General features: G+C 42.0%; 1 long non-coding RNA gene across 2 annotated transcripts; it reads right to left on the bottom strand.

Annotated features, from left to right (window-relative positions):
• Positions 1-891: 891 nt before the first annotated feature.
• On the bottom strand, positions 892-21,142 carry LOC132418044 (uncharacterized). 2 transcript variants are annotated; one of them, XR_009517967.1, is made up of 4 exons: positions 20,985-21,142; positions 6,663-6,890; positions 2,976-3,025; positions 892-1,196 (listed from the first exon to the last, which is right to left on the bottom strand). It is a non-coding gene; the product is annotated as an uncharacterized lncRNA (long non-coding RNA). The 2 variants fall into 2 exon arrangements; XR_009517968.1 differs by having other exon boundaries at positions 2,976-3,022.
• Between the last annotated feature and the right edge of the window lie 516 nt (positions 21,143-21,658).

The following is a 21,658-nucleotide window of genomic DNA, read 5'->3' as shown; positions in this document are numbered from 1 at the left end:
TATCTCACAATCAATCGCTTCTACCTCTCTGACCAATACTCTCATCAAATCTTGCCCCCCAAGATATCAGCTCTGAATCCACACAAGGATTGTCTTTTCTATCTTATGCCGTGTATTCTAAGAACTGATAATGAAAATATCATGGGTATAATGATCAGTACACTCTCATTTTGGTGGTTTTTCAATCCAATACCACCTGGAAATCCTCCCACAAAACTTCAGTCAGTTCCTGCTCTCACTTCTCACAATAGCTCTTCCAAATCTTCATCACTATCCTCAAGCCCAATACCTATTCCTGCTCCCAACATTCTCAGTACACAGAATAAACTCTTTGTTAACAGGAAAAATAGAACTAAGGATATGAATTCTAGTCACTTCCTGGTCTAGGTAAAGTGAGTAAGCAAAAGAAAGTACCACAGTCAACCAATTCTTGCGAGATCCATTACTGTCCAACCAACCTTCATATACTCTCTTATGTCCAGTACATGGGAAAGCCTGAGATTTTTAAAGATCCAGAGGAGGGAATACATCTCCTGTTTTAGAGATTGAAGTGCCCCACTACCCTTATGTCTAACATCAGCTCCTCTATTGGAGTTTTGGATCTCATCCCTTCCTTTCTCAGAAATCTCATGCCTCAGTCATCACCTCTCTCTTCTGTATCTTCAACCTTCTCTGTCTCCTAGCTCCTGCCCCATTAGCTGTAAACATTCTCAAGTCCCTACTATCTTTAAAAAAATCCTACCACAATCTTATGAGACCTTCCAGCTGCCATCTGATCTTTCCCTTTCCAAGCTTATTGGAAGTATAACATGCATTTACAATCTCTATTACTTCAATGCCCAACGTTCCAGTTATACATTGCTGTGTAATAAACCACCCGCAAACTTGGGACTGAAAACAATAATCATTTTATTATTGCAATGAATGGATGGGTGAGAAATTTGGGCAAGGCTTACTGGACAGATTTTCTGCCCCACGTGGCATCTACTGGAGCCACTCAGCGGCATCCAGCTGGTGGCTAGGTTGATCTGGTGGAGCCAAGATGGTTCTGGTTTCCTTTATGCTTGGTGTCTTCGTGGGGATTTCTGGAACCCTGGGTGCAGCTGGACTTCTCTCTCTCTCTCCATGTCGTCTCACAATTTTTCCATGTGGTCTCTCTAGTAGGGTGATCAGACTTCTTAAATGATTGCTCGGAGCTCCAAAAGACCAAGGCAAAAGTTACAAGGCTTCTTATGACCTACTCTCATAAGTCAAGCACCATCACTTCCCTGCATTCTATCAGTTAAACTTATTTAGAGACTTTACCAGATTCAAGACTAGGGGACTATACAGGAGTATGATTACTGGAAGGAATGGTTAACAGAAAACACATGTTAAAGTCTACCACACCCGTGCACTCCTCAAACTGCAATCTGGCAACACTCCTTGCCACTCCACCGAAATTGCAATTTCTGAGGTAAAGACCTCTTAGTTGTTAAATCCAATGCCTGTTTTTCAGTACTTGCTTTGCTTGCTTTTTCTGCTGAACTGGACCCTACTGACCACTAACTCCTTCATGAAATTCTCCTCCCCTGACTTTTGTATACCACCTTTCCTTGTTTGTCTTTAATTTTTCTGTTTCTCAGTTTCCTAAAGTGACTCATTTCTTATGCTCTCCCCTTAACTACTGGGCTTCGTTATCAGTTCTCTTCTCACCCTGTACATGCTATTTGATTACATTATCTAGACCTATGGCCTCATCTATCACTTATCCACTGGAGATTCTCCATTATACATCTCCATCCCAGATCTCTCTCCAATCCTCAGACTCAGATGTACTCTGACTGGATGTCCCACAGGTACCTCAAACATGGCCAAAGCTGAATTCATCTTCCCCCTTAAACTTGCTCTCTTTCTTACATCCTCTATTTTGTATTGATCATCCTTCCAGATGCCCAAGGCAGAAATTCGGAAGTCATCCTTAACTCTACCCTCTAATTCCACCTCATATACTTTGTCACCAATCCCCAACCATTCAACCTGCTAAAAAGTTTTGCAATTTATCCACTCTTCTCCAACCCAGATACTAGATCTGGCAGAGGACTGGGTAGGGGCCTTGGCCTCTCATTCTGATCTATGAATTATATAGAAGTTACATTTATTACAATAAACTCAGATAATTTTTTTAAAGATGAGGTGACTAAGAGATATCAGGACAGGGGATATTTAAAAAGTGAATCTCCTTATGGAAACAGGCACTCAGGTTTGTGGCAGCAGGACCCTGCCTGTCCAGAATGAACTCATTTTAGCTCATGGGAAAGCCCAGGTGGGGGCTTATCAAGCATCTCATACCTCCAAACCTGTCATCCTGAAACTTCATCACATTTAGCTTATCTGGTTATAAAACTGCCTTTTTCAAGTCACATCATTGAGAGCTAAAATCTGGTTATAATCTGGGTATAATTTCTTATTACCTGACTAGAAGAGTCTTGCTACACTGGCCACAGGTTATACAGTAGTGACCAGGCAGGTTCTGGCTTCCAGTAAATGACCGAGTAGCTTCTATCAAGCCGCCTTTCCTTCAGATATAACAATATACTCTGGACAAAATATTTAAAAACAACTACCTGAAAGTACTGACAAACAACCTGAAGCATGCAGAAACTGGAAAAGAAACTACAGTTAAAGGATAGGATTAGAACTAGGTGAGATTCCCAATTTTTAAGGCTTTTAGCCACAGAGCAGGCCCCAATCAGTCACCGGATAGGTGGTAAAACTGAGTCTTTACCGGAAGACAGAATTCAGGATTTCAGCAGCTGGAGCCTATGGAGGTAAAATACTGGAATGGAGAGATCTTGACAGGTGGAGCCCTAAATTCTGTGTATAAACTCTGTCCAACTCTCTGGCCAACCTCTGAACCATGCACGCACAGGGCAGTCTCCAAATAGCTCAGATAAAACTAAAAGAACTAAATAGAAATTTCAGCTGGTACTTACTGCAGGGGAAATTGAGTATGGAGTTTGAGTTCTGTCAAGTTGACCACCTGCTAAAACAAAAAAATCAATACTCTTCAGAGGGACACAATGGAATCCAGATTCTCTACAACATGTCCTCTGACAAATCCAAATGACTGGGCATATCGGAAACAGAAAAATGTGACCCATACCGAAGAAAAAAGGTAATCAATGAAGACTAGCCCCCAAGATGACGTAGATGTTGGAATTAACAGAGAGGAGTTTTTAAGCAGCTATTATACCTATGTCCAAGGATACAGAGGAAAACATGCTCAAAATGAACAGCAACCTGTTGCATTCCATCCAGGTAGAGATGATCAATATGTAGATATGGGCAACTGATTCAAGGTGTAGAAGAGACATGGCAAGACTGGCCAGGAGCTACAGTACCCACTGACATCCCCTTAGTTCAGATTCTCATTGTTTCTCATGTAGACTATTAAAACAGTCTCATAAATTATCTTTCTGCTTCTGGTTACTATTTACTATGACCCCCCCCCCACAAACCCTAAGCACATCTACATTGATTCCAGAATTAACTTTTAGAATACAGCTTTAATCAGGACTTTATTGGTTGCAAGTGACAGAAACACAACTTTGACTTGAACACAAGAAGGAATTTATTGGAAGTCTCACATAATCATACAAAGGGCAAGGATGTGGATGGGCCTCAAGGACAAGACCAGAGACTTGAACACTAATAGGAATTTACAGCTCATCCTGCATGCTGACTGCATTTTCTCAGACAAGCTTCCTCCCTGGAGTTGTAAAAGGGCCACCAATAGGTCCTGGCCACACATCTCCAAGCTGTGCCACAAAAGTGGGACACAATACTTTCCCCCATTTAAGTTGGTTTAAAAAAAATTGAAGCGAAGGATTCTGATTGTTCTGATCTAGATCACATGCCCATATGCCAACCAATCAAATCAACTGAGACTGGGGAGATGATAGGGTACTTGGAATGGAAACACCAACTAGAACTCCATGGCTGGACAGGAGAGGAGCAGCACTCCCCCTGAAAAAATAGGGTTTTGTTTCCAAGGGAAGGGAAAGACCCTGGGTAAACAAACAAAAATAATAAAGGTCCAACAGGTTTCCTGTACTCTCTACCTCAACTCCTGGTAACCCCATCCTCCTTGCAATCACCCATGGCAGAGTTCTGGAACTTCTCTTATAGCAGAGACTACCAGTTGTCCCAAGTATCTGTTCTTTCCTTCTCTCTACCCAGCATTTTGCTGCTTAGAACATGAACGTGATGACTAAAGCTCTATCTTGTACCATGGGGACAAGTGTCACACTGTGGAGATGACAGGCCATTAAGCCTTCTAGGGTTTAATGAATTTCTTTCTTTAATGAAAGAGAAATGAATTTCTATCCTGTTTAATCCACTGTTATTTTGGATGTCTGATAGCTCACAGCTGAACCTAATCCTAACACCCTCACTCCCCACATCTAATCAAGGCAAAACAATCTAGAAGTTAAGAGTGGCATTCAGAGAAACAGGTTAGAGTGGGTTAGAACCAACCACCTGGACTTAAATCTAGGCTCTGTGGTTTACCCGCTCCATGATCCTCCACAAGTTGCTTTATCTCTCTGTATCTCAGTTTCCTCAGGCATAAAATGAGGTCAATAATGTTATCTACCCCATAGATTGGTTGTGAGAATTACGTGAGATAATTCACATAAGCACTGAGAGTAGTGCCTGGCACATAATAAAAGCTCAGTGAGTGTTAGCTACCGTTTTCAATGCCTGCCAATTTTACCTACTAAAAGTCCTGGAAGACAGTCCATACCTCCACTGCCTAAGTGCCACTTTATTCCACGCCAAGGAGCCCTGCCTCCAGTCCTATTCCTCCACAGCATCCTCCACACTGCCTCAGCCTGATTTTTCTAGAGCACCCCGATCTGACCAGGTCACTCCTTTTTGAAACCTCTTGATGACTCCCCATTAGCTACAGAATGAAGTCTTAACTCCACAGCTGGGTGACCAAGGCCTTTTTGGATGAGGGACCAACTGGCCTTTCTAGGCTCACCACCTGCCACTCTTCCACCACCGACCACACCCTGGCTGTAGCACTGAGCTATCCTCTACCACTACTTCCTTACCTGCCTCAAGAGTGTCAACCACTCCCTCTCCCTCTCTCCTGAACTCTTTCCTCTCTTGGCTTCTGTGGCACCACACTGTCCTGATTTTTTTCCAGTCTCCCCAGCTGTTCCTTTTTCATCTCTCTCATGGGCTTCTCATTTTCCACTCCCTTGGTAAGTGTCAGGGTTCCCTCCTTAGTCCACTCCCTGTTTCACTGCATGTCCTCTCCCGAGTGATGACATCTACCGTCAGGCTTTCAAGCTCCACCTACACGCTGTGATCCCCTGATCTTCACTCCTGACCGCCGACCTGGGCTCTGGTCTCACACATCCTCCTGAAGATCACATGGACACAACCTTAGCATGTCCAAAGTGGAGCTCATCTTCCACCCCAAACTCGCTTCTCCTCTTTGCACTGAATCTACTGGTGGCACCACCATTACCCAAGCCAGAAACGTTCATTCTCTACATCTAAGAAATTACCAAATACTGCTGAATTCACATCCTCAGTAACTCTCCAGTCTGTCTTCTCCTCTCCATACTCACCGCCATTGCTTTAGTCTGGCACTCCTCCTCTGTAGCATGAACTCAGCAATAGCCCCTTCTCTGCCTCCAATCCAAATGATGACGTGTGTCACCTACCTACAGTGATAACCTTATCATGTCACTGCCCTGCCTGAAACTCTTCACTGGTTCCCACTGCCCAGTCAGACAAAATTATTCCTTTCCCCATAGTTGTTAAATATCTACTATGTACCAGGGACTACGTTAAGTATTGGGTTGGCCAAAAAGTTCATTCGGGTTTTTCCGTAAGATGTTACAGATTACAATGTTGACTATGAACTGGCCCCTGCCTTCTAAGGAATTTGCCACCTATCTGGGAAGACAGATACACAACCACATACTAATAACATAGTGTATTAAGTCTTGTGATAGATATATTCACAGAGCATTACAGGAGCATAAGACTGAGTTCCTTGAAGCAGAGACTTGGGTCTTCCTAATCTTTGTATCCCCAACATCTGGTACCAGGTCTGATTCAATAGAGAATTGTTTTTGAATACTGAACTGATGATCCTCTCTGATCCTCAGTTTCCCTCTATGTAAAATGGCTCACAGCTCATATATCAAATGAATTAAATCTATGAACTTTGATTGAATCCAGATTTGAATGAAACAAATACAGTTTTAAAAATGAGACAACTAGGTAAATTTGAATACTTGGTATATATTTGATAATGTTAGGATATTATTGCTTGGGTTTTTTTAAAGTGTTATAATGATACTGTGGTGTGTTTAAAAGTCCTTACCTTTTAGAGGAATGTAAGAAAGTATTTAAAAACGAAATTATGCAGTGAAAAATTATCTGTGATTTGCCTGAAAATAATCCAGTGGTGTTGGATGGGGGGGTATAGCTGAAACAAGCCTGGCCACGCCTATGTTAATAATTGCTGAAGCAAGATGATGGACAAAATAAATTACAAAATTAATCTCTCAGGGTTCTGTGGCAATTCAACAACATGATTATATTAAGTTTCTGATACAGTGCCTGCTGTCTCAAAAAATGTTAGTTTTGCTTCTCACCTCACTCTTTTAATTCCATCCAGGGCATAGCAGGAGAAACAAGTTGGTGGTGTGGGAGTTAGAAGCCCAACATGCAAAGAATTGGAAATATACTCAGCATGGTTTCTCTCCTCTGCCTGGTAAAGACAGAGCGGCTTGAGCGCCAGATGACTCCCAAGCAGCCTTGGGTAGGAATAGCAGTGCTCCAAAACCAGCAGAACAAAGGGGAAGAAATCATGGCTTGAATTTCTGTGGAGAGGAGAGAAAAACAGCGTCAGACATAAACATGAACTCTTGGCTGGAAAGGGCTCTTTTCCTCTTCTACCTGAATCCCTGTGCAGTACTGCCACCTGGTGACTCTCTAGCATCACTTTACCTAGTTCCTGGATGCTGTTGGCTCTCATAGATCTGACTGCACTGAAAATTCTAGAAGGGAACAGCCCCTCTCAACCAAATGTTCCCTGAATTGCTCAAAGTTGAGCATAACATATCATATCCCTCATGTCCTGCAAAGTGCCTTGTACTCAAGCTCTGTTATAGTACCTCTCACTACATTAGGATTGTTTACCAGTGAACATGCATTCACCTAACAAAATTACTAGGCATGGGAGATACAGAGTGAACAGTTGAATTCTGTTTAATTGAGCATATAAACAGAGTTAAACATGTAAACAGAAAATTAAAATAATCACCTTCCCACCCACTATAAAATTAGTTACATTTAACATTTGTTGAACATTTACTATATGCCAGGAACTTGTCTAAGTCCTTTATGTACACATGTATTAACTCATTTAACTCTTACGGTAATTCTATGAGACAGATATTATCCTCCAGAGGCACAGAAAGGTTAGGCAAATTGCCCAAGGTCACAGAGCTAGGAAATGTTAGGGCTCAGATTCAAGCCTGACCTGGGTCCAGAGCCCCTGCTCTAGTTAAAAAAAACTACCACTGTGCCTCCACCCTCCCCAGTGCCTGTTTGATGAGTGAATAAATAAAAATCTTGGACCTCTGAAACCCAAAGAGAGAAAAGCTCAGGTAGTAGAATCTACTCCCAGGAGGTTAAGCTGATCAAGGACTTGATTCCATCCCTCTGAATCTCACCTAGGCCCTGGGGGTTCTCTCTGTGGGATTCCTGCCTCTATTGCAGTGCCCTGTTTAACGTTCTGTCTCTCAAACATAAAACAAAAAACACTCCATACAATTCTTCCTAACATATGGAAACATGCTGGCATTTTCAATAATATGTTACCAAATTCTAAAGGTGAACTGAACAGAAATAAACAAAGCAATTGCAGGAAGCATTTAAAAACAATTTCAATTCTGACCATACCGACATGGTTTCCAGCTTTGTGCATTTGGTATCTGGATTCGTGGCTGGACTCAGATTAAAAATCTGGCTGCCTTAGGGATATAATGTACAACATGATAAATACATTTAACACTGCTGTATGTTATATATGAAAGTTGTCAAAGAGAGTAAATCCTAAGCCTTCTCATCACAAAGAAAACTGCTTTTTTCCTATTTCTTTAATTCTGTACCTATATGAGATGATAGATGTTCACTAAACTTATTGTGATAATCACTTCATGATATACGTATATCAAATCATTATACTGTGTACCTTAAACTTATACAGCAGTATATGTCAATTATACCTCAAAACTGGAAGAAAAAATTATATGGATGTCTTTTGGTGAGCACTTACTCTGTGCAAGGCATTGTATTTTGCACTATTGATGCATTATCCCATTTAATCTTCTCACCAAACCTGTGAGGCAGGAAAAAGGGGGACCCTATTTCACAGATAAATAGGGTCAGAGAGGTTAAATTGCCCAGGATCATACAGCTAATAAGCATATAAGCAGAAAGTCTGGGATTTGAACTTAAGCAGTCTGACATCAGAACCTGAATTCTTGACCATTATGATATACTGCCTCCCCCATTTTTTTGATCATTGCCTAGTCTCTGGCTTTCTCCCAGGGATAAGCCTGGGATATATTCTTACAGTGGCTCAGTGAGGGGAATTAATTACAGATATCTCAATTGGTTGCATTAAATTTAACTGCTTTCCTACTCACCACACATTTTCTTCAACTAACCAACATGCACCCATTCTTGCAGGATCAGATCAAACCCGTGCCTCCTTCAGGAAGCCTTCCCTGATCTCTCCAGCCCACTACTCATTGGTTCATTCAGTAAGTGTTTGTTTCCCCCTTTTTAATATTATTCTCTCCCAAATTCCTTCTCAAGGAAAGGTCCAAGTCCAATAAACTTTCTGGGGAATGTGGTGAACAGTAAAGGGGAATTGGTGGCCCATCTCTGCAGAAGTTTGGCTCAAACATATCTCCAGGTTTTCAGATGCCTATGAGCACAGAAAGAAACAACCTAGTTGGGGAAAAAACAACATTATCTCACTGGCTGCCCATAGTTTTCACCCACTGTCCTACTCATGATTGTAGCCCAACCTCAGTCCAGGACAGTCTTTTAGAGTCCTGAAGACACAGGAAGAGGCCATCTTCAGCATTTTCATTGTTAGTCCAAATCCTGCCCACTGCTAAGAAGTTCTGACCCAAATATCCATACAAGATTGTTATTTTAGATGGAGCTCTGATTGTACCCTAAACAGAATAAAAATCTGTGAGGAAGAGCTTTCAGAATGGCACAGTAGGAACCTCTGAAGATCCATTCTTGCAAAACAGCAATGAGAACACTGGCAAAAAGTGTTAAAATCAACTTTTTCAGAACTATGGACATGATTCAAAAGTTTGCAGACAATCTGAGGAGCATTTATTCAAGAAAACTACTTAGTCTTGCTAAGAACACTGATCTTTGGGGCCTTTTAACTTGCCCTATTTCAACCCCCTCTCTCCTGTTCAGTGGTAGCCTTGAAAACCAGCAGCCTCACACCCATGGTAAAAGGCCATGAAAGCCAGCTGCCTAACAGTCACTGGTGGGGGCAGAACAGCCTGGAGCTCCTCAAAAACTCCCATCCTCAGAGCACTATGACTATTTGATCTGTCAGCTCCCTGAAAAAGCCTCTTTCCCATGGCTTGTAGTTATTTGACATGACTCAGCAGAGCGTGAGAGAGTGGGAAAAGCCCTATTTACAGGGCATTTGCCAAACATTATCAGTGGCAATTGTTTAACATCACAGCTGCCTAGGCCATGATACCTGTTGGGAAAAACAAAAGACTGACCATAAAACTTAAAAGGAAGATCTGGAGAACGAGATGTCCAAAAAGGTCTTTGAAAAGCTACAATACATTCCTGAGGATCTAAAAGTACACACACATGAAGGGCTGTGCACATGCCCAGGAAAGACATTAGAAGGCTCCCATGTCTCACCTCTGGCTAACCTTGAGAGTCTGTGAAAACAGGAAGTGAAGGCTAAGGCATAATTGTGAACCGCTTACCAGAGCACTGACGGTGTACCACAATACACGCAGAGCCTTTCTGCAAAAAGTGGGAGGGTTACTGGTTCAAGACACTTTAGAAAACCTCTGACCAATTATTAGCTGACAACTAAGCCACAGTGATATAACCGGGCAAGACTTCAGTGGCTACACACAACAGGAAATACAGACTTTACAGAATTAGTCCAAGAAAGACACTAAACAAAGAGCAACAACAAAAAACAGCAACAACAACAAACCCTTGCAGTGTGAATGTGATTTCCAGAGTTGCCACAGTATTCAAAATGTCCACGTTTTTTTTTTTTTTTTTGCAGTACGCGGGCCTCTCACTGTTGTGGCCTTTCCCGTTGCGGAGCACAGGCTCCGGACGCGCAGGCTCAGCAGCCATGGCTCACGGGCCTAGCCGCTCCGCGGCATCTGGGATCTTCCTGGACCGGGGCATGAACCCGTGTCCCCTGCATCAGCAGGCGGACTCTCAACCACTGCGCCACCAGGGAAGCCCCCAAAATGTCCACTTTTAAACAAAAAAATATGAGACACACGAAAGAAAGAAAGAAAGAAAAGAAAGAAAAAGAAAGAGAGAGAGAGAGAGAGAGAGAGAGAGAGAAAGGGAGGGAGGGAGGGAGGAAGGAAGGCCCAAATACAGGAAAAAAATCAGTCAATAGAAACTCCCTGAGGAAGCTGAGACATTAGACTTACTAGACAAATGCTTCATATAACCTATTATAAGTATGTTGAAAGAACTAATTAAATCAAACCATGTACAGAGACTTAAAGTATGATAAGGATGTTTCACCATACAGAGAATATCAATAAAGAGACAGAAATTATTAAAAAGAGCCAAACAGAAATTCTGGAGGTGAAAAGTACAATAAATAAAATATTCACTGGAGGGGCTCAACAGCAGACTTGAGCTGGCAGAAAAAGGAATCATCAAAATTGAGGACAAGTCAATTGAGATTGGCCAGACTGAGGAACAGGAAGAAAAAAGAATGAAGAAAAATGCACAGAGCTTCAGAGACCTTTGAGCATACCAACACACATATAATGAGCCCCAGAAGGAGAGGAGAAAGAGAAAGGGACAGAAAGTATTTTTGAAGAAAATATGCTTGAAATTCTCCAAATTTGATGAAAAACATTAATCTATACATCCGTGAAGCTCAACAAATTCCAAGATAAACTCAAATGAATTCACACCTAGACACATCATAAGACCAGAAACAAGACAAGGATTTCCATTCTTGCCACTTCTATTCCACATTGTGCTGGAGGTTCTAGCCAGGGCAATGAAGGGAGAAAAAGATATAAAAAGCATCCATGTTGGAAAGAAGTATTTGTAGGTGGCATGATCTTTTACATATAAAATCCAAAGGATTCACAAAAATACTATTATAATTAATAAAATCAGCAAGGTTGCAGGTCAACATACAAAAATCCAATACATTTATATACAGTAGCGATGAACACTCCAAACAGGAAATTAATAAAACAATTCCGTTTATAATAGCATAAAAATTACTTAGGAACTAATTTAACAAAAGAAGTGCAAGACTTGTATACTGAAAACTACAAAACAATGTTTAAATAAATACAAACAATCCCGTGCCCATGGATCAGAAGACTTAATATTGTTAATATGGCAATACTCCATAAATTGTTCTACAGATTCAATGCAATCCCTATCAAACTCCTTCCTGTCTTGCAGAAATGGATGAGATGATCCTAAAATCACATGAAAATTCAAAGGGTCCAAACAGCCAAAACAATCTTGAAAAAAAAAAGGAAGAAGTAAGTAATAGGACTCAGAATTCATGCTTTCAAAAATTACCCCAAAGCTATAGTAATTAAGACTGGTACTGGCGGAGGATTAACATACAGATCAGTGGAATAGAATTGAGAGTCCAGAAATAAACTCAGACCTTTATTTTCAACAAGGGTGCCAAGATCATTCAATAAGAAAGAATAGTCTTTTCAACAGATGGTGCTGGAACAACTAGGTATTAACAGGCAAAAGAATGAAGTTGGACTCCTACTTCACGTTATATGCAAAAAGTAACTCAAAATTGATCAAAGACCTAAATGTAAGAGACTAAAATATAAAACTAGAGGAGAACATAGGTGTCAATCTTCCCAATCTTAGATTAGGCAGTTGTGTCTTAGACATGATTCCAAAAGCACAAGCGATGGCTTGTAACTGAGATTTGTTTTTAGTAAAAGATTAAAACAACCAAAATAAAACTCCCAAAAACACTCTCTTAGATATAGCTCCTTAATTCTTTGGGTCTGTTCAGCATGTTTGGCTTCTCTAACACCTATTTATTACATATGTGGGGTGCCACTCACGTCTCCCCTTAGGCTTCTGATGGTACATACACACAAGGGTCTGTTTTAATAATTTTAATAATAATAATAATGACAGATATAACACTTAACATTTAAACAGCACTTACTGTTTAAACATGGATGAATCTAGACATTATCATACTAAGTGAAGTCAGAGAAAGACAAATATCATATATCACTTATATGTGGAATCTAAAAAAAAATGATACAAATGAACTTATTTACAAAACAGAAACAGGGAATTCCCTGGTGGTCCAGTGGTTAGGACTCTGTGCTTCCACTGCAGGGGGCACAGGTTCGATTCCTGGTTGGGGAACTAAGATCCTGCATGCCGCGCTGCACAGCCAAAACCAAACAAACAAACAACCCAAAACAAAACAGAAACAGACTCACAGACTTCGAAAACAAACTTATAGTTACCAAAGGGGAAAGGTGGGGGAGGGATATATTAGGAGTTTGGGATTAACATATACACACTACTATATATAAAGTACATAATCAACAAGGACCTACTGTATAGCACAGGGAGCTCTACTCAATATACTGTAATAACCTATATGGGAAAAGAACCTGAAAAAGAATGGATATATGTATATGTATAACTGAATCACTTTTCTGTATACCTGAAACTAACACAACATTGTAAATCAACTATACTCTAATACAAAAAAATAATAAAATAAACAGCACTTACTGTTTGCCAGGCACCATCCTAAGTGCTTCACCTATATTAACTCTACAAATCCCCCTAACAACTCTCTATTTTACAGATAAGAAAACTACAACACAGAGAGGTTTAATACCTTGCCCAGAGTCATCAAAGCCTATGGGGTGTGGAGCCCAAACTGCAACACAGGCAATCTTCCTCCGGAGTCTGTGCTCTTCATCTGGGCAAGCTCCCTTAACTCCTCAGATGGAGAGTTTTTTATAAACCATGTGGCTTAGGACTAGACTGAGGCCAAAGTGCATTTCCTACTCCCACTGCCCCAGATTTTAAATCTTACAAACTGTACCTTCAGGTACCACAGATAAGGAGATACTTTTCCTATATAAATTTAGTCAAAATCACTTTGGCCCTGGGTGTGGGAATCAGGAAGAAGAAAGATTGGAGTAGAGCTAAGGAAAAGATACCTTTTTCAGAACCGAATAAGCAAAGGCAAGGAAACAAAAGATCACTATGCCAAAGGAGGAAGAATTCAGATTGGGAAGGGAAAGCATATGGGATTTTCCTTAGTGAGATTTGAGGTAGGAGTTATCGGGATGATGACCACAGGCCAGTAAGTACAGGGGCTAAAATGTATATGGTTTTATCCATCCTATTTCCTGTTTTTCAGCCACACCTATGGCCTCCATTACCTGGGGTCAGCTCTACTGAGAGAGCAGGACCTCTTGGGCAACCATAGACTCCAGCCACATTGTCCCACTGTGATGCCCCCAGCAAGGCCAATAAAAGGCAGCCATTAGTAATGAGCTCTGCTTTTTTTTTTGCTTTTAAAGAAATACTAACTTTCCCAAGGTTTTTACATAAAATGACATTTTGTGCCCAGTGCATCATATTTTTCTTTTATCAGAACATTAATGCAAGAGTTCAGTGGGAGCTGTCTCAGATTCCTCAGAATTGCTACCAGGGAAAGATAAGTGGTGCAAGAGAGCAGTGGAAAAATACAAGCGCAGGAAAAGCTGGGGTTTTCTGGCTTTGTGTTTCTCCTTTCATGCATCAAAGCAATGCATGAGATAAGAACTTGTGATAAGTAAAAAATACCCATGCCCCCTAAGGTCATTGTTATCATCCTTGTACATGAATGCTTATTTACCCCAATTGCTTATTATTTCAGTAAATATTTACTGAGTGCCTACTATGTGCCAGGCACTGCTCTAGGCACTGGGGAATGCATTAGTGAATGAAACAGATACCAAAGGTTTGCGCTCATGAAGCATACTACTTCCTCCTGCTTTTCCTCTCCCCCGCTTCCTCTTCTTCTCCTTCATCTAGTGGAAAACATCAAGCTGTGAATTAGGAGACCCGGGTTCTGGCCCTAGCTCTGCCACTGATTGGATATATGATGTTCATTAGCATCTCCAGGCTCAGGTGTCCTCTCTGCAGATCCTAAAGATGAACAAAACATCCCTCTTGGAGCTGTGAGGAACCCCCAAATCAATCTAATATAGATTCTGTTTTCCAGGGGCTCACAGACTGGTAGGAGGGCCAGACACATGCCCAGATAACTATAATGCAAACTGAAGGTGGCAGAAAAGAGAAACAAGGAAAGGTTATGAAGAGGAGAACATGAGATCTAGGTTTCCAAACAAGTGGCGCTCACTGACTTTGGGCCTTGAGTGTGTGAACAGACAGGAATACTTTTCGAGGAAGAATGTAGAGGGAATAAGAAGAACCAGCAGTAGGAGAGGGGTGATCAAGGTTCAAATGGGGGAGTTCAGTGTGGCTGGAACACATTGAAAGAGCCAAACACCAAATTCACAGGAATTTTTACAAGGAAACAAGAGACTGAGACATTCTGTACTTGGCCAATAACCATGAGGTCAGTTGGTGGTTGTACTCAACATTTATAACCAATACCTTTTGAGTGCTCACCGATTACACAATTCCAATAATAGTACTAGGACTTCTATTCTAACTTACAGATTGAATGTCTTACCCAGCAAGAGCTATTCGTGTGTGTAAAATATAGACACATATGGAGGCTTTAAAAGTGAACCATATTCTGCCAGATTAAAATAATAAAACTTCTATACATGTCATTGGAAATAACACTGTGATTTCCTCCAACCTCGTACAATGATATAGAGGAGAGTATCGTCCCTCACCCTCTGGTTATTAAATACTGTTAATTAGGGTCACTACTTGTTTCCTTATGGAAAAAAACCCCCACATACTTCTGTTAATCAAGATGTTCAATTAAAGAAATAACTAAATAGTTCCAGATCTTATTTTAAAAGGAGGTGCAATTATCTACAGAAGTTTCATTTAGTGTACTGGATAACTTCCCTTTCCATTCTTCCCTCTTCTGTCCACTCTGGAATCAAAGAGCTCAGCAGCAGCAGGAGCAACAGCAAAGAGAAATGCTTTGTCCCTAGCCTGTTTTCCCTCTTACAATTACTTGCCTTCCTTGCTCCTTTCACTCCATTTCTTCTGTGTTAACCAACATTTCTACCTCTGTTTGGGTTACTATTGCTTTGTGCTAAACCAATCCAAAACTCAGTGGTGCAAAACAATCATTTTATTTTGTTCTCGGAATCTGTTCAGGAACTCAGTATACAGCAGGGATGTCTTGATTCTACTCCGTGATGTCTGGAGCCTCAGCTGGGAAGACTCAACAGCTGGGGGCCTTAATCATCTAGATGTCTCTTCATTAACTGGTCTCCTGCTATCAGCTGGGACTGCTGACCAGAGGACCTGTAGGTGGCCTCACCATGAACTTGGGCTTTCTCAAAGCATGGCAGTCTCAGGGTAGTCAGACTTCTTACATGGCAGCTCAGGACTCTAAAGGTCAATGTCCCTGCAGATAAGGCACAAGCCACACTGCCTCTTACGGCCTAGCCTCAGAAGTCACAGAGTCTCATTTCTCCCTATTCTATTGATTTAGACAATCAAAGTCTGCCTAGATTCAAAGCAGAGGGGATGTCAACCCGACTTCTCAATGGAAGGGTGGCAAGGTCACATTATAGAAGAGAGCATGGGATGAGAGGTACTGTTATGGCCATCTTTGAAAAATATAATCTGCTATATTCTCCCATCCACTTACCTTGCTTAAGTATACTCTTATGATTTTTTTAAAGGGAAACAATCTCAGGAGACTGCTATTTCTCACTGAGGCTCCTAAGTTCTGTTAGAGGGTAACCAGATGCTTTAATCCACACCCAGCCCTCAGTCTTTCCTGTTCAACACATCTAACCATTTCTCTGCTACATATGGCTCCTGGCAGAAAGGGAATTTGGTCTCCTACAGGCTGCTGGACCTGGCACTGATCACTCTGAGGAGAAAAGCAGCCACTGACATATGTGAGCTGTCCTGGCCCTCACAGCGAGGCCTTGTTGTTCTCCTGATGAGCGTAACCAATTTCACAGACCATCAACATCAGACAAGGCCACTCTGTGACAAAAGCAAGACTACTGCATAGTCATGTCTGAAAAGAGACAAAACATGAACTTTGACCAAACCACAAAATAAGCAGACGTCCTCCTATCCTGGCTAATAGCTGCTACTTTACAAATTGGCCTCCTTCTAGTCTATCCTCCTAGATAAGATTCATTAAGATACCCAATCATGGGGCTTCCCTAGTGGCGCAGTGGTTGAGAGACCGCCTGCCGATGCAGGGGACACGGGTTCGTGCCCCAGTCCGGGAAGATCCCACATGCCGCGGAGCGGCTGGGCCCGTGAGCCATGGCCACTGGGCCTGTGCGTCCGGAGCCTGTGCTCCACAACGGGCGAGGCCACAACAGCGAGAGGTCTGCGTACCGCAAAAAAAAAAAAAAAAAAAAAAAAAAAAAAAAAAGATACCCAATCATGGAATTACCCCTATGTACAGTCTGTTACTTCCTAACAGAATCCAATCCAGAGCAAAGCCTCGCTTCTTTAAATCCTCCCCCAAATCACCTAACACAAGTCCAAATCCTATAATAAGTCCTTTCTAACACCCTCTGAGACGTTTCATCAGTTCCCCGTGGTGTGCATTCTCCCTCAACTCACTAACTAATCAACCCAACTTGTTAAACCATAGATATGTTCCTGGTGGACTTTGGCTGCAGGGCACTGGAACTCCTCTAAGGACCTTGAAATTAGAAAACACATTTCTGGCAAGGCCATTTCTGATCTCCTGAACTCCAGCTTTCAGTAAGACTTTGGATTTGGCTCTTTTACATGCAGTTTTGGAAGACAATTATATGAATTCCTTGGATCTCCAGAGGCTATTAAAATGCTTCCATAGTTTTAAAAAATACATATTTATACGAGATTAGGTTATCAGGGTTTCTTCATCGCCTTATCAAGTGCAGAAAAGTTATGATAAATAGCGGCAATAGCTACCCTGTCCCCAACAGATCACAGGACCTAAGGGGAACCTGGCTGCAGGCACATGGGTGTTTAGGCCTCTATTGTGGGAAAAGCAATAAGTTATACACCCAGCAACTGGCTCATCAGTTGCAGATTCCAGATTCTAGAATATACTTCTGCCTCTTCTTCCTCCTAGTGAGTTCTTCACTTTTATCTAATCTTATTTTGCAAAGAAACGTGATATTAATTATGATAATTACCCTTCTCCCCTCTACTTTATAGTTCTCACTCACTTGATGTAAGAACTCTCATCCTCAGAAGAACCATTCCAAACAAAACAATGACATCCATAGCCTTGTGGTTAAGTGCCAGACCTAAAACCCCACTCCACTCCAGGTGAGAGATACACACTGATTTAAAGTTGTTTAGGGAATCAGCTGTAACAAGCAAGAAGTCTGAATCTGCTGAAACAGATTCAGGACTGCAAACAATCCTGTCTGAATCTGAATTCTGGAGTAATCATGTGTTTTCTGCTCTGACACAGATGGCCCCAAATTCTCTTCAGCATCCATCTGTCTGCTCACAGGGTCCATAAGCTATTGAGTGTTCAAGCAACAAAATTAAATCATTCCTACTTAGGAATCACTTAGGACACAATGATACATAGTTCAAAATCATAGGTTTATTTTATTCCTTTTTATCTCCTCATATTTCATAGAAAATTATACTGTCTGTAAGACTAAGTGCGAATTAGGCAGAGATGAGGACTGGTGAGGAGGGGAGGAGTCAGTGCACAAGTATAACTGAAAGGCTCACCAACCATAAGTGAAATTTAATTGATATTCAAGAGTCGTGTGTGTGACTGCCGACAAGGTTCAGAACACGCTACCCCAAAATATGGCACCGTAGCACACTGAATATTTTAAAGCTGAAGGAATTTGAGTAAATGGCAGAAACAAGGACACTTGACCTCTTGCCCCTCTTCTCCCCTGAGACAGGTCATAAAACCCTCATGTGAGAGGTTCCCTCCCTATATCCAGAGGAAAGGAGAATCTTTATCTCCAAAAATACAAAGGGATGTAGAGAAAAATCCTAACAAACAGGACTTGTTAAGTCTCCCCCAGTTTACTACACTTCCCTCATACTCCTTAATTTGTCATATTTCTCCATGACTTCCCAATCTTCGTCAAACCTAGCATAAAATACTCAGCTCTGTTTCTCTGGGTCTTCATTTCCCTATGCCGGCTCCTGCGTCATGGAAAACTTACATTAAATACATTTGTATGCTTCTCTCTTGTTAATCTGTCTTTGTCAGTTTAATTTTCAGACCCAGCCAGGGACCCTAAAAGAGCCAAGGAAAACTTTTTCTTCCCCTACAGTGTCCTGCTGACTCCCTTGCAATGTGGATATGACAGACCCTTAGATTTCTGAAACATCCAGGGTACTGGTCATCCTAGCATCTTGCTGGCCCCTGAAAAGGCTCACAATAGACCAAGGCCAGTTTATTTGGACTTTTTTGTGTGTTTTATGTGGGTCTGCATGTTTGGTTTTGGGGCTTGGTTTGGTTTTGTAACTGGCCTGTGGGGAAATTTGGGATCCAACACTGACAGGTCTAGAATGAGTGACATTTCTAAAAATCTGTCCTGGCCTTTTTCAGGCTCATGGGAGGGTATGGAGGGTAGGCAGAACTGAGGACTGCCACCCTCCAGTAGGCTGTTTAGGTCAGTCCCTCAAGGAAGGTTTCAAGTTAATCTCTGGCACAGTAAGAATTCTGGTCCCTTCTGTGCTTTACAGTGAATAAACTGATTATTTCTTCTGAAGAGGAAGGGGTTTCATTGAGGGTGGAAAAATAAATAAAACTACTTATCACACCATCTCAATTCTGGCTGCTTATACAAATCTTTGTGTTGAGTAGATTGTCCCAACTGTCTTTTCATGTTTTAACTTCAAACATAATTTATTACCAGAAGTTAGAACACCTCATTTGGGGGGGGGGTGATGACACAAGCAGGGGTGTGAGTTCTGTAAATAACTAGCTACTTGAATATAACTCAGAAAGGGGTCTGAAAAGGAAATAACTACTTTGTTTTTTAAACAATTTAAGGAACTCTGAACCCCATGAGTGAAGAAAAAGCTGATGCAAACCTTACTTTGTTTAGTTCAGGAAGATTCATCTTTGCTCTTCCATTCAAAACATACAAATGAACAACAAAAACACATCCGTTTTATTTCATATCTACCATGACTTATTTCAGACTTGTCTAACCTTTAGAACTGTGCCCAGTCTTCCCTAGAGATGTCCATTCTGGTTTACTAATCTCAGTTCTGTTGAGACCAGTACTTCTCCAAGTGTGGTCCCGGAACCAGCAGTATCAGCATCTCCTGGGAACTTGCTAGAAATGTAAATTTGGGGGCCTACCCCAGACCCACTGAATCAGCAACTCTGTGGTGGAATCCAGTAATCTGTGTTTTAACAAGCCCCCCAGCTGATTCTGATGCACAGGAAAGTTTGAGAACCATTGACTTGGACTGTCTGCTATACTGTTTTTTCTCTGGTAAACAAAGCAGCAGGTTTGATGATTCAAACTTTTAAAAAGATTGCTTAGGATTCCAGGTAAATTCACAATTCCCTGCTATGAACTGAGTATGCTAGAAAACCAAAGAGCTGGCACAGAAGTGTTTCATATGGTTAAGGCAGAGAGCCCTTGAGTTCTGCACTCTGGTCCTACCCAGAGCTTGCAGGCTATGCGTGCAAGGGGAGGCCTTGATCTCAAGTTAAGAGTGACTCTCCAGCAGGGGTCCTGGAAGTGCCACTGTGATGGACAAATGCTCTCACCAGGAATAAACGAGTTTGGGCCTTAAGTGCTACTCAGTCCTCCAGGTAGCTGCACCTGAGCTAAACAGGGAGGGAACACGCTTGGAGAAATTGCACATAGTTTTTCCCTGCTTATTTTATCTTTAAAATGTATGTCAAATCACCACATCAAAGATCATCCCAGACGGCAACCTCAGGAGAGTCTGTGGCACCCAGTAGGTTATCAAAACACTTGGGGTATCTCTATCTCCTTGTATTGTAATTGCCTGTCTCCAAATGCATATAGTAACTGACAGGCTGTAAGTGTCGAGGATAAAGGCTAATTCCTTTCCTCATACAGAACTTCTAGTACAGTACCCAGCACAGAGCAAGTACTTGGTAATTTGTTAAAGGGAGTCAAGCCATCAAAAGTAGAATCTGAAACCAGGAGCCCAATAAAATCACTCCAAAGTCATCCCATATAGGTACGATTCATATGTGCTGGTGTCCCGCCAACAACACGTTTTCACCCTGCTGATTTTACCCTCCATTCGTCTATCCGCCACCTCTCCCATCCCAAAAGATTCACACAACTCATCACCTACGTAACATATTTACACGCCCCCTTCCGACACCCACGCCCTCAATTTTCGCCGCCGGGTCCGTCACTCTGTCAGTTCCCCCGTCTCCTCACCCCCTCTCACTTCCGTTCCCCTGTCCCAGCGCGGCTGGAGGCAGGACATGCCTACGCCTTCAGCCCAAAACAAGTGCTACAAACCTCCGCCTCGTCCGCCCTCCCGGTGGCGGCCGACGGCCCATGCCTTCCGGCCTCTGAGAGCAGCTGCGCCGGCAGTGGCCAGACCCAGCCTGCCGATGGCCCTTACTTAGGGTCGGTCATAATAGAAACGCGCACTGGATATTTCCCAGGCGCCCTGGGGCGACGTACAACGGAGCTCCCAAAATCCTCTTCGCCTCCGCTCGGTCCACCCCCAAACTCCGGTATTAACCCCTTCACGTCTATGTTCATTGGCCCATCGACGCCCCTGGCACGCAGATTGCTTCGTGGAGATTTCGGACACTTAATTGGTAAAATACATAAAAGACCGGGCCTGTCCCTTAGTTATAGTTATCTATTGAAGATTTTCTCAACTTGCTTGTAAGTTGACTTGTAAACTTACTAACTCATTTTTAAATAGGAGCTTAACTTGTTGACGACATGAACGGTTTATAATGATGCGTTTAAGCTTCCGGACCTACCGAAACTCTCAATTTCCTGTTTCTAACTGTTCACCTTGAACCTGTGCCTTTTCTACCCTCCATTCCCCATCTCTTTTTGGTTCTTGACTGATTATTTAACTGCATACCTCAATGGTTAAGGGCACAGGCTTTGTAAACCTGACTTTCTGGGTTTGAATCTCCATTCTACCACTATGCAACCGTGGAATCTTGGGC

This window comes from Delphinus delphis, chromosome X (assembly GCF_949987515.2).
Source record: "Delphinus delphis chromosome X, mDelDel1.2, whole genome shotgun sequence".
NCBI lineage: Eukaryota > Metazoa > Chordata > Mammalia > Artiodactyla > Delphinidae > Delphinus > Delphinus delphis.
This window is presented reverse-complemented; position numbering and strand designations above follow the sequence as displayed.